The sequence below is a fragment of the Phymastichus coffea genome, unplaced genomic scaffold (genome assembly GCF_024137745.1).
Source record: "Phymastichus coffea isolate CEN01 unplaced genomic scaffold, Cenicafe_Pcof_1.1 PCOF00233, whole genome shotgun sequence".
Lineage (NCBI taxonomy): Eukaryota > Metazoa > Arthropoda > Insecta > Hymenoptera > Eulophidae > Phymastichus > Phymastichus coffea.
In genome coordinates, this window is record NW_026707044.1 from 54824 (window position 1) to 67916 (window position 13093).

The 13093-nt window shown below is 54.2% G+C and overlaps 1 protein-coding gene across 1 annotated transcript in view; it reads right to left on the reverse strand.

Moving 5' to 3' along the window:
* Positions 1–11556, reverse strand: part of LOC131674349 (mannosyl-oligosaccharide 1,2-alpha-mannosidase IA-like) — a 39546-nt gene extending 27990 nt beyond the window's left edge. The window contains exon 1 of the mRNA XM_058952967.1: positions 11271–11556. The gene's annotated coding sequence lies outside the window, so the exon portion shown is untranslated. The remainder of the gene's footprint in view (positions 1–11270) is intronic.
* Positions 11557–13093: the final 1537 nt, after the last annotated feature.

Below are 13093 nucleotides of genomic sequence, written 5' to 3' on the forward strand. Positions count from 1 at the left end.
ACCGCGAAGGTCGCGAGCTCGATCAGCCGTGGCTACTCGCTCGCTTTTCTTTGCCGCGCGGAACGAACCGCCATTACTCGCCGCTACTCTGCGGGATTAATGCCTTTGGCCTGACTGATTATAAATTAACAAACGACACCGCTGCGCAGCCCACTCTGCATTCGTAATGATTTTCGGCGAAATCGCTTGATTATGCGCCAACCCACGCCTGGTCGCTGCCACTGCTTTCAATTATTATTCAAATTCGCCCGTTCAGCATTCGCTCCATTAAGAATTATCGTTCGATCGGGCCGCTGCGACGGCAAAGAACGGCCGGCAGCGGGCTGCGGCCACGAATCGGACGCAGCCGGACGAGACGCGAGAGCGCGAACAAGTGGCGTTTGCCGCGCGTGCACGCGGGCCACTCGGGGCAAAAACCAGCGGGGGCGTGCGGATCGATGCTCCATTGGCGGCCTCCCGCGTAGCTACAATTGAATGCGTCGACCTGATTTATCAGCAGCTGGTGGCGGCGGTGGCGGCGGTGGCGGCGGCACTCCGACTCCCGGGAGCACGTGTCGCCGGCGATAAGGAGCCAGCCAGTCGATTTCCATAATCCGCTCGCCGGCGAACCGCGCGTTCGTAAAAGAGGAGCGCAGCCGTGGCGCCATCTATCACAATACGGGATGAACGACGAGTGGCCGGTCGCCCATTTCTTGTCTCGCGGCCTATCTTCGTATTTCATCCCCGCCTTGGTCTCTCTCGCTGGCTTCACGCGCGAGTCGGAGGCCGATCGTCGGATCGGACGCAGCGACAGCCGCGCTGCCGCGGACCTCGCGGCTCGAGTCACCGCGAGAGCGCTGGCCTTGACTGTCGCTCGGGCGGTCGCGTGTCGTGCCTCGCGTTCCGCTCCGACCATCGATCATCGAAAGTCGACATCGACGACGCTTCGTGCGAGAGTGGCTTCTATTTATTCGTCGTGATCGATAGCACATCGGGCTGATCGATCCAGCGCTGCCGTGCGCGCCCGCATCGAGCAAAGTGGCGTCGTTTGATCAAAGTCAATTAGCCGGAATAAACAAAAGCAGCGGCGAGCCAGAGGGAATAAAGCGATAATTCGCTGGAGGTAGCACTCGTGGCGAGCCAGAGAGCGGTGCAAGCGGCGACAAAGCGCTCGTCACCCTCGGCGCTGCTTTTCGCGGGACCAGCCACGCGATGCGTCCCTTAATGCGCATCCCCTTATCTCTTCCAGGATTTACGACAGTTCCGGCCTCCTTCCATGCTCGATCGGCAATCGTGACTCAAGATATCGATGAGACCTCTGTGTCCGCGGCTCGCGGCAGGACGGGAATCTTGGCTCGGTCTTGAGTGTCGTTGTATAATTGCAGTCGCAACACCCGCGGAAACTCGCGCAAAGTGCCCGGCTAAATTGGCGCGCTCTCTTTGTTCTTCGGATGGGTGGGTGGATGGGAGGGTTGGCGCCGCCGGCGGGCTAATCGCGCGAAATACGCGCCCAACTTTCAGTCGAACTTTGCTTATCCGGCCGCGCCGAGTCGAGTCGCGGCGCCTAGCCTGTGCCTCCAATCAGACTCTTGCTGCTACCCCGTTCCCTCGCCTTTCTCTCTTTGGCCGCCGCCGCCGCCGCCGCCACCGCCGTCATCTATTTCCAGAGCTGCAGCATTTTCCAATAGGAATTTCTTGCCGGAGAAGAGCGTGTACGCGCCGGCGGACCCGTTCAACGGAAGGAATATCCTGGAAAATTGACGATTTGCCGCGCGTTTGGAAATGGGACAAGCTCCGCCAGGCCTTTCGCGCTATTCCATTGAACGCGCGCGCTCTCACTCGGCGTATTGAACTTATTTAGAAGGCGGCAGCCGTGATTTTTATACGCGAGCTGGCTTCGTCTGCGCTGCCCCGCCCGCCTGCCCCTCAATGGCCTTTTCCTTTTGTCACATACAGAGCCCAATCTTTCGGCTTAATCTATTTCTTGCAGTCGAGCTCTCGCTACGGCTGACCTTTGTCCGACGAACTAACCGTTTATCTCTCCTCCTCTTTTGTCCAATCTTCTCTTCATTTGTTTATTCATTTTGGTTTTCGTTCAATTCCTCACTGTCTCGCAGTGCCACGGAATTGCATTTCTGGATCAAAGAGCAAACTTTGCCGTCAACGCATGCAACCCAAGTCCATTTTATTAGGGAAAAAATTGGCAGCCATCTCGTTCAATGGCATTGTAACTAACAAGCAAAGAGGGAGAGGGAGCTTCGCGTCTACGGCTCATCCATTCATCCGACGCTCGATTACGAATCTAGCGTAAGCTCACGGCTACTTTGTAACGATAAAAGCTGGCACAGAGTTTCCATCATATTTTCAAAAGAAAAAAATCTGTAGCTTACGCGCAGGCTCGAGATATTCATATACTTTGCCGAAATAGCCAACGACGGTAGAAATCTCGAGACTTTTCATAAGTTTGTCCGTGTGCCAAGAGACGCAGCCAAAGGTGCAGGCGCAGGTACGACACTCTCCCCGTAAGTAATCCTTTGGCAATTGCGATCACGGCCAGAGTTATTCCACGAAATATTCCGCAAGCAAAGTTAAAGCAAAATTGTAAAAGAAGATGAGCGAAACGGCAACGTGCAGGTCGACAAGCTTGTCCGCGCGTTTTGTTTGCAGGGCACGATAAAAGTGAAACGAGCCGAGCGAGAGTGTGCGGGCAAATAAAAAGGCAGGCGTGAGCGAGAGAGAGCTAAAATTCTTGCAGATTTACTCGAAGCAACTTGTACAAGCCAAGCTCTTGGCATGTACGCCGACGCGGAAGCTCTCGGCAACGGCCTCTGGCTCTTGGGTTTGCAATAAATCCGAGGCGACACGGGCTAATGTTCGAAGGAGACAATCGAGTGGTGAAAAAAAAATTGGTCGGCTATCTCGCGCAGCAAGGTAGAAAGATGAGAGGGTAAGAGAGGCACGTCAGTTGCAGGCGCGAGTTTCGCTGTCGCTTCTGTTGACTACTACACGTCGGTGAAACGGACCAGCAATCGTTCGATAAAGCCCGCACATCTCTCTGCGGGCTACTATAGCTCGCCACATGCACACTCGGCCGTACAAGCTTGCGTATTACTTTGACAAGGGTAAAGATAAAAGCTGCGGCATGTAGATCTGCGCACTTGTTCGACGAGAGTGCACATTTTTACGAGCCGCTGTGGCTGCCCGATGAAGAATCGATCGTTTATTAACGAGAGGGGGCCGACACAGATCTATCACCGATTAATGTTTAACGCCTCTTCGGAAAATGAGCGGGCTTATATGAATCGCATCAATCATTGAAACGCACGCACCCTCGTACCTGCAATGCGGCCAGACGGCCACGCGGATGCGCCCCCCCCCCCCCCCCCGCCCCCACTGCACCCGTGAAAACGCGCGTCCGTAGAGATTGGCGCTCGATAATTGTCGCTGCAACTAGAATTCAATGTGCCCATTATCTAAGCCCATCGCGTGCTCGCTTCGGTCGTCTTGTTGCGTGCATTGTTGTCGAGGCTTTATCAGAGCTTTCATCGCCAACCTATCACGAGCGCTCGGCCAGAATGATCGATCGAGTTGCAACTGCTGATCCAAGCGATGCCTTCGCTCCAATTGTCGGACTGATTGCAGCGTAGCCGCTTTGGATGCCCGAAAAAGTGAACGAGCTGCAGCGCTGCGTGCGGGGCTGCAACTGATGCCGCGGACATTCATAATTTTCCAACCAATGCGCGACTCGTAACCGAATGCCCGAGAACGGCCAGGTGCGACTCGTTAGAATTAGCTGCAGGTGCAGTGCGTGTCGCATGCTAAGCGCAATGAAAAGTTGCGGCACGTGCATCGGCCGAAATCGAGAAGGAGAGCAGGCTCCGCGCTCGGAGATAGCCGCGGCGACTGGACGCGCGTCGCTCGATAAATCGATAGGACGACACGCGTCGCGGATATGAATTATTGTTAGAGAGCCGAGAGGGCACGGCACTCGGTTATACCTATGGCGCGACGAGCGCCCGCGCGAGCCGTAAAAACGGCGCCGCCAGAGCCGGGGAGTCGCATATTCGAAGGCGAGCTGCGCGTTAAATGGAGCTTCAGCGTTTGTTTGCGCTGTTTTACGGCACACTTCATCGCCGAGCCTCTTCTCTTTCGCTCGTTCTGCACTTTTATTCGTTGCGCCCTGCGGCGAATAAAAGAGCCGCCACCGCCACCTCCCCTCGCGACCGAGCGGCCAGCAGCCACCTTATGACAGCTGCCGATCAGCGTTTCACCTTGCACCTCACGTACGTCCACGGACGAGCACGCGCGACGATCGCTTTCTTGCGTTCATCGACAAATCGATGACGCTGGATTAGCCGAGCTGAGCTCCGCGACCCGCCAATGAGCCTAAACACCCCCGAGAATCTGCTTTAATCGCTTTCCTTCGCCGTCTCCCGTCTCACCGCCGTGGAAAAAACACAGCGCCCAGCATTTGCATAATCAACACGGCGTGAACGAGCGCGCCTGAAAACTCTTGTAGTTTGCAGGCTAATGTCTAAATTTAGGTGAGCCAGACCTTGGGTACACGGCACTCCTGGCCTATTATCCGCTCTACGCGTACGTACAGACGTGCACGCGTACGCCCCCCGAATTTGGCGCGAATCAAGCGCTTCGCCTCAAATTTCGTCCCTCCAAGTGTACCTTTGCGACTTGGCCAACCAGGACAACGTCGAGCGGACGAGGCGCTCGCGCTGGGCAGCAGGCGACATTTTGATAAAACAACAGCCGAGGGCTCGGTGCGATTTCGGAAATCCGATTGAGCTTTCTTCGAGTGAGCCGGCGCGAAATCCAATCGGGCCGCTGTTGTCGGAAGGATTCCGAGCGGACTCGCGGAATGCCAGCCACGGGTAGCGAAGCAGCCCCGAGTCGCGGCTCGATTTCACGGAAGACGAGCGGCCGAGATAATTGCGCGGAACGAGAAAGAGGCGGGGGTCGCGCGCGACGACGGGGATATTTGTCGCGCCGAGGGTGCCGTAGCGTGAAATGAAAATAGGCTAAGGGATTACTCGCGTCGACTCTATGTGCCCAACCGATCGCACGGTAATAGAGCGACGGGCTGCGAACCGCAATATTGGCCCGTTCGACGGCCTGGCGCTGCTTCTGCCGCTGTTTGCTCCGAATATCGCGGCCACCTCGGCAGGCACGCTCCATTCTGCTCGGCGCGGATCACGTTTGGCCGAGCAGCGGGCGGCCGCCCCAACGGCAAGCAGATCAATGCCGCGAGAGAGCCGCCGCGGCGGCAAACTCCCGAGCGCGTCGGCTAAAAGTTCGGCCAGTCGAACCGAGCCGAGAGGGCTTTCTTGGCTAAAAGTTCAGCTTACTGCCTGGCTAGAACTGATTTAATATTAAGTCAATTTAGCTTTAATTGGCTGCGGCCCGTCGCTCAGTTTGCGCGAGCTTGCCACGGCCGCGAAACTTTGTAGCCAATGGCAATAAGTTGCTCCCTCGCTCATAAATAGGCAGATTTAATGGGGCTCCGCCGCGCGCATTAACGAGCGCAGCCTTCGTTACATTAAACGCCGCTCAACTCCCTACGTGTATATAGGCGCCGAGAGGAGGCGCGATAAAAAGAGTAGCGAACGATAGTCAGCAAGGTGGCAAATTGTCGAGCGCCAGCTGAATAATGGAGTGCGATCGATTAGTTAATTGCCGCGGCGGCACGGACGCGCGGACGCTCTCTCGGTGAGCTTTCGCTGCATTCGGACGGCCCGTCGTTTACCTATGCAGCCATTGACACGCGTTGGAAAATCAATCAAGAGTCCAAGTCCAAGGCGTGCGCCGGCGGCAACGGCAGCGTTCGCATCTAATCAGTTGAAAGCCGCTACAGTTATACCGTGCGCGTGTGTGCGCACCCGTACGCGCCTGTGTCCGGCGGGTGCGCGTCGCGCATTTTAAGCAGCAAGCTCAAGTCCTCGGGAATCCTTTGGCATGGTAATTCGCGACTGCAGCAGCACGTGCTACAGCCGCTACTCGCGCAGTCAGTCGCGTGGTCGGCAGGCTGCACTTGTTTGCTGAGCCGCTCGTGGCGAGGACCAAGTGGAGCCAAGACACGCCAGGCAGCTCGCGCTCCGAAGCCAGCTGATCGAGTCGATCGCCTTCTTTGCCCGCTTGCGCAAGTCTCGCGCGATAGACGGCCTCGGCTTCGTCGATGACAAATTGCGACGTTCGCGGCACCTGCTAGGCGATCGCGATAGACACTACGGGGCAATTGACTCGCACCAGATCGTCGTCGCGTCCTTTCGGGATTCGAACTTTCAGGAGTTGGTCGAGGTGGTTGGACGTTTCGTACGACAGCGTATCCGTGGAGAGGGGGAGAGAGAGAGAGGGAGAGAGAGAGAGAGAGAGAGAGAGAAGTCTCGCACGCGAACGCAAGATAAGAGACTTCTCCTGCCGAGCCTTCTTCAGCCGTAAATATCCCACGCAAGTTCGCTCGAGCAATATTCAGCAATCCGATTATCGTTTGCAGGCTAACTGCAGCCAGCATAACACTTGTTTCCAAATGAGCTGCTGCTACTGCTGCTGAAAATACAAGTTTTTCCCGCAACTGGCGGAGCTAATGAGCCGAGAGCTATGTTCAAATATTTCTTTATTTCTCTTTCGGAGAAGTTGCTACGCGATACTCGCTCTTCCAATGTTTTTCTGGTCATTAAGACAGCAGCAGCAGCAGCAGCAGCAGCAGCAGCAGCATCGCCGAGAGATCCGCTCGTTACGAGAACTCGAAGGTAAAGGCTAGCTCTTTGTACTCGGCCAAAGCTATGCAATCAACGATTGCTGTCTTGCATTTGATAGGATCGATCGGCAGACTGCTAGCCGAGGGTTTGGGTTTTAGTCGAGAGAGCATTTTCGGCGAGTGGCAATTTGCGAGCAAAACAGTCGAGCTGGAGAGGCGACTCGGCGTGGCAAAAAGCCGAGCTAAGCGAAGGCGGCGAGTGCAGAGCGCTTTTCCAATCTGCGCTCGCGGCGACGAACTGGAAGCGATCCGTGCGCGTGACGCCGGTCAGGCTTGTCCATCGGTTTGGGCATTCGTCGAGGCGAGAGCGTAGCCAGGAGAGCGCAAGAACCGAGACACTGGATCGGGCCTCGCTGGCGGCAAAAGCTCGGCCGATCGGACAAGTACGCGCGTAACTTTGAGCGCGCAGTCGGGCAAGTTTCTTGCCGCGAAGTTTCATTAGGAGGCCCGGAGACTGGTGCAGCTATGATTGGAAAAGTTGGCGAATAGTTTTGAGGGAGCGAGGCCCGCGTCGCGTATTCTTCCCTGCCGAATGCCCACGCAGCGCCCGGCAGCCAGCAGTCGTTCGATCAGCGAAACCCCAGCCAATTAAACCTGCTCGGTTCTCTTGGACGATACTTTGTCCAAGCCTTCCCTCGTCTTTCTTCCTCGCATTACCTCGCCGCTCGCCGCTCGCCGCTCAGCTTGCAATTGGCTCCAACTACTTTGCAGAGGGATTTTCGGCATCCATTCGAATATTTACTCTCGGTCTGATTGCACTTTCATTTAAATTATAGCATTGTTGCCTTCATTTCATTACCTCTCGCTGCATACTCAGGCTCTCTACCGATTTCATCGAGTGATTTACTTTTTAATTAATTAATTATCAAATGAAAGGTCGATAGTGCAAACGTGAATTCGCCGGCCGTAATCTAGGCCAAACGAAATGCGAACAAATTTCGAGTAAAATGCGAAAAGGGAAATAAAAACCAATTGAAAGTGTAACGTGCTCGTGCGTTATATTCTAGCTTCCGAACGAGCTGAGTAAGAGATAGCGCGCAATCGTTTGACGACTTAACATCAGCATTTATATATACTTTTTTTGCCGATAGACAAGCGATTTATCACTCGAGTCGAGTGTGCGCGTCGTGTATGCCATATGAACTACACATGTACAAGCCACTATCGGTTGACACGCGAAAATTGGCTGCTTTGCAAAGACGGCGACAATGAGAATGAAAGAAACAAACTAATAATCGAATAATCCGCATTAATGCGCATTCACTCCCTCTTTGATCGTTTCGCGCTTGCCTACTTGGAAATACTTGTCAATGTTATTTATTTTTCGCAGTTTTCGTTATTCGTTCAGACTTGCTCTCCTTTATCCGATTTATTGGCGTGCGCACTTTTAAAACATCAACGCCGTAATATACGAGTATCGGATTTAACTTTTTCAGCTACTTTCCGAATTTGTTGGTTCACGCCGCGCTTTGAATATTTATTTTTCATGGCTTCATGGCTTGTGCGCTTGGCTTGGCTGCTTCCCTCGGGACTGAAATATACGTATGAGAGAGAATGTGAAATAGCGACGAAGATAACGGCTACGTGATTGAGTCGGAAAGGCGAGGGAAAGCTGGCACTTGGCGCCTCCGATGCGAACTGCGAAGGTGCGAATTGATAAAATTGTTGCACACAGTTATGCGCGAAGTAAATGCCAAATAGTCTTGTCCGATTAAATGCGCCGAAGCCAGTCGAATTGATAGGCTAGCTGCTGTGCAAAGTGCAATCAAGTTCTTCAAACAGCAATAAATGCGTTGCACTGCTATTCAAGTATAATCGATTGCTACGCCTGGCTAACTTGGGATCGATAGCACGCATCGTTTACTGCCTATAGTGTGCAGCGCGTTTTTCACAGCGATTCATCACTCGGTCGGCTCGGCTCGGCATGGCGCGCCAGCGAATCGTAGAGCTGGCTATCATTTCGCGTGCATTCAGCTGTCTAACGCAAAATAAGGCTTATTCTTATGCATTTTCAGCCGCTCAATCTCTCTCTCTCTCTCTCTCTCTCTCTCTCTGCCCACCGCTTTTTCCCAAAAGCTCGCGCCTTTGCTATATTACCTTCAAGGCATTGCGCTATATCGACAATGTGCTCTCATTGTCAATCGCGATAATGCCGCCACCTGCGCTAATATTCTGGCATAAAACACCTGAGAAACGAGTGCGTGCTTTTGATTATTTACGAAAAGCAGACTTTCAGTTCTGAGCGATTCATGACTTTTTAAATATGCACTTTAAGAACCAGTTATTAGAGCGCTCTTCTTCTTCTCGAGATAATCGAAAACCAATTGGTCCGAATGATCCATAGTTTGTTGAAACGCTTGCGATTCAAACACGAAAGTACCGGTTTTTCGGTTTTCCGAAAAAAAAAGGCAGTATTCAGCAGCTCAAAATACACAAGAGTAAGCTTTACTTTGCCCTGATGCACACAAAATGATCAGCAGTTGCCTTTGAAACAACAGCGCTGTCATTAGCAGACATTGTATTTATGGATTCCGCTGATATAGCCTGAACTAATTACTAACGGATTAGCGATCTCTGTTCTGAAGCTGACAGCCAAATTCATACATTTGTTTTTGGGATTGATCAAAGCTGTGCGGAGTCGGCTGCTTGCCCGCACACTTTTTCGATAAGCCTATTTTCTCCATAAACCTGTCCATCGGCTAGTAGGCTATATATATACCAAGAATAAAAACAAGCATATTTCCCAATCACGGCATTTGTTAGCGCGCCGAAGCGTACGCAATGTCTTATCGGCGGAATTGATAAATGACACAGTGACCACTTGCTCACATATCGTTAATCGTTGTGCTATTCAATACGAATGTCGAGCGCTGTATCAGAGTAGAACCTCCATCTGCTAAATTTTTGCCAAATTGCTTGAGAGTATTGAAACAGTTGAGCTTGAATGACTTTTATCAGTCGTACATCCTTGACACTATACAACGCGCGTTGTATAACTGTTGCTCGAAGCTACGTAATCACGAAGCGACATGTATAGACTGTAAAGAGCAGTTCTCCGCATCAACAGCACGCATGGGAGTTGCAATCGGGGCTTTTATTTTAAAGATCTTAAAAAGGACGGCAGCTTGAGATATTCGGATTGACGAATTCCACATTTTCCTTTTACTTGCGGGCTGCTCTTCAGAGCTATGACCATTCATTTTACTAGCAATTCATTTGAATAATTTGCTCGAGTGAGTTTGATGAAATTACCAACGACTACATGCAAGCGAAATTGAATGAAGAACCATTGGAAGACAATTACGTGCGACATGACGCTAAGTAAATTTACGATTCACTCAATAAGCCAAAGTCCGCGCAAGTGGAAATAGAAATGTTCGATTGAAAATCCCGAAGCAGGCGAAATGCATCGTAATGCACTGGCACTTTCTTGATAAGTAAAACGACGATACAAATGGAAATGAAGTCGCAGGGCTGGAAAATTACGCGAGCACGTTAGACGTTTCATGAAATTACTTTGAACAAATGAATTTTTGTCGCTGACTGCGCGCTCGTTGTGACAGGGAGAAAGCCACGTAACCAACGCATCGTACAGAGCGCTGAACGGTAATATTGTTAAGCGCTGGAAAGCGGGGACAACAATAGTAGCACGATAGAAGCAATAATTGAAACTGAATATAATTAGGTATTCGTAGGTTAGTGGCGATACACTGCAATGACTGGAATATTGATTTTCGAGAGCGAGCGAAGCAAAAAGAACGCGGAACGGACGGTAACGCGAGAGACGGCCCGCGCAAAGAGTAAAAGTGTAGTGAAGCGAGGTGCGCCCGGAGTGCTCCGCGAGAGCATAATTAAAGATCAGCGGGGCAAACGCAAAGGACAGCTGGCGGCGATCGAACGGCGAGAAGCATCGCCTGTACGTGATCCCGCAGAGCCGCCTGAGCAACAGCCGAGCAGAGCGCCTATGCTCCATATCGCGAGCATGTGCTGTTTACTTTGGTAAGTTGTGTCGGCCAAAGCAGAGAGAGACGAGAGAGACGAGAGAGACGTTTTTCAGGTCGAGCACCGCCAGCCGAGAAGAAAATAGTCAGCGAGATGGAATGTCGAATAAAGCGGGAATGTTTTGGCCGAGCGCAGCTTCGCTGATTTCTCTCTGCTACTTTGCTGGTGACGGGCCGCGACTCGCACAACTCGCACGGGCACGCGCTGTCGGCTGACTCGATCACTCGATGACTCGGCGCTAATCCGCTCGGAAGAAACGTCACCGGCGCGGCGCGACGCCAAAGAAAGGACGAGAGTGGACTGTCCGGCCTGACGTCGGAGGTCGCCGAGTGTGGCTGCGCGCGGCAACGGAATCCGGCTTTGCGGAGCGCGCCGAGTGCGGAGAGCGAGGGGGGCCGCTCGTGGCAGCTCGTGGCAGCTCGTGGCGAACGGCGAACGCGTCGGCGCGCCAAGTGCTGCTGCGAGCAGCTGCGCTCGAGTCGGATTCATTAGGCGAGTAATTAGGCGTGGACGGGCCTACCTGATTGGAGCGATCGACCAGAGCACACGTGGCGCGAGTGCCAGCGGGCAGCTGCCGCTTCACCTCGCCGCTGGCGCACGCAGCAAAGACACTGCGCGGATCCGCGCGGGTGGCCAGTGGCCGCTGGACCGACCACCTGTTACGGCGGCGAGTGCTCGCGGCTGGCGGCTCGCGCGCACTAGGCCGAGGGCAACCTCGGGACACCGGCTGCGCGCTGGCGGCGAGTCGACCGGATCCCGTTATCGGACAGCGGCGGGCCGATCCCGAGTGCGTGCTCGCTCGAGGCCGTGGCGCAGCGCCGACTGAGGTCCGACAGCCGAGGGAAAGCCGTGCCAGCGCGGCCGGCAGCCGGAGCGCGCGCGCGAGGGGGGGCTCTCGCCGCCGACGCCGTCGCCACCTAGCAGCCCGCAGCTCCACTTTCGACCGGCGAACGTTCGTTCGCCGTGCGACCGTGTCGCGCACCGCCTCGCCGGGCCCGGCCGAAGCGACGCCCGGGCCCGCCGCTACGACTTAGCCCGCTGCGCCTCGCGCCACCACTTAGCCCGCTGCGCTGCCAGGAGCAAGCCTGCGTCGGCTCCCCCGAGCAGCGCCTCGGAAAACCTGATAACAGCCACATTTGCATGCGATGCGCGGGCGCACGCCTCGAGCACTCTCGCGATCTTCGGCTGCTTTCAGCTGCTGTGCGTCACATGGCACTGCGCGCTCGCGCTAGCTTGCCGCCTTCTTCCCGACTGCGTCCAATTCCCTGTTGCAAGCTCGCATTAGCCAGTGAAAGAGCGTAAGACAGCTCCAAGTGCAGTATTGCTGCCGCGACAAATTGGCCGATTCGACGCCCGGGAGCTGCACTTGATTGTGAATTTTAAACTCGACGAAAATCCCGACAATGCCGATGCTTTTTCCACTGCCAAGACGTTGATAATCGTCGACAGCTCGTTAAATCTAATGAAACGTGCAGCCAATCGTCGCTGCTTGTCACTTTTTTCCAGCTGCACAGCCAATAGAAAATTCGTCGTATCAATGTGCTTCAGCAGTCGCGAATAAAATATGGCAGTCGCCCGCTCCGCTTCCGTCGCTGTGCTACGGACGATCGTAGCAGGTACTAACTATCGGATTGACATCGGAACGGACGGCAGTCGACAAGCCTGAATAAATAAACGCAGAGCCGGCAGGCCGGAGTCCGTCTCATCGACAATCGGCCCGTCACGCGGCAGCTCTCCGTTGTCGTGGCAAGGGTGCAAGGCTTTTCGGGCTCTTCGAGCTCTTCGGGCTCTTCGAGTCTTTGCGGCGACTCGAGAGAAGTGCACGAAAGGATGTCGCAGCAGTACACAGCCAAATGTAGGATATGCAACGAAGTCTGTTGGAGCTCGCTGTCGGAATCGCTCGCTTTATTCGGACTGTACGTGCCAAGGCGTGCCGAAGTGACAAGAGAAGGAGAGGAAGGAGCGCAGCACTCGGAGCAGCTCGTCCAGTCGACGGAATGCCCGCGTAGCGAAGTCCGAGCGGGCGAGCGCCCGTTCGAGCACAAGTGTCGATGCACCGATTCGCTAAAGCGACGGGGGGACGCGCAGCGGCCAATGGCACGCCGAACCGAGTGCGACGCTTACGTCCAGCCCTCGCGCTCGAGCGTCTACCGAGCTTTCGCCTAATAAGCGGGCCGCACGCGAGCCCGATTATACGTTCATCGAGGCCTCGCTGGGTGCGAGCCAGGCGCTGCACGTGGGCCAAACGGAAAACCGAGCGAAGCAAGTTCATACGTATGCAATTAGCGAGGCCAAGATAGAGGGCTAGGGTTTGCATAATGGAGAGATGCAGTCGGTCAAAGG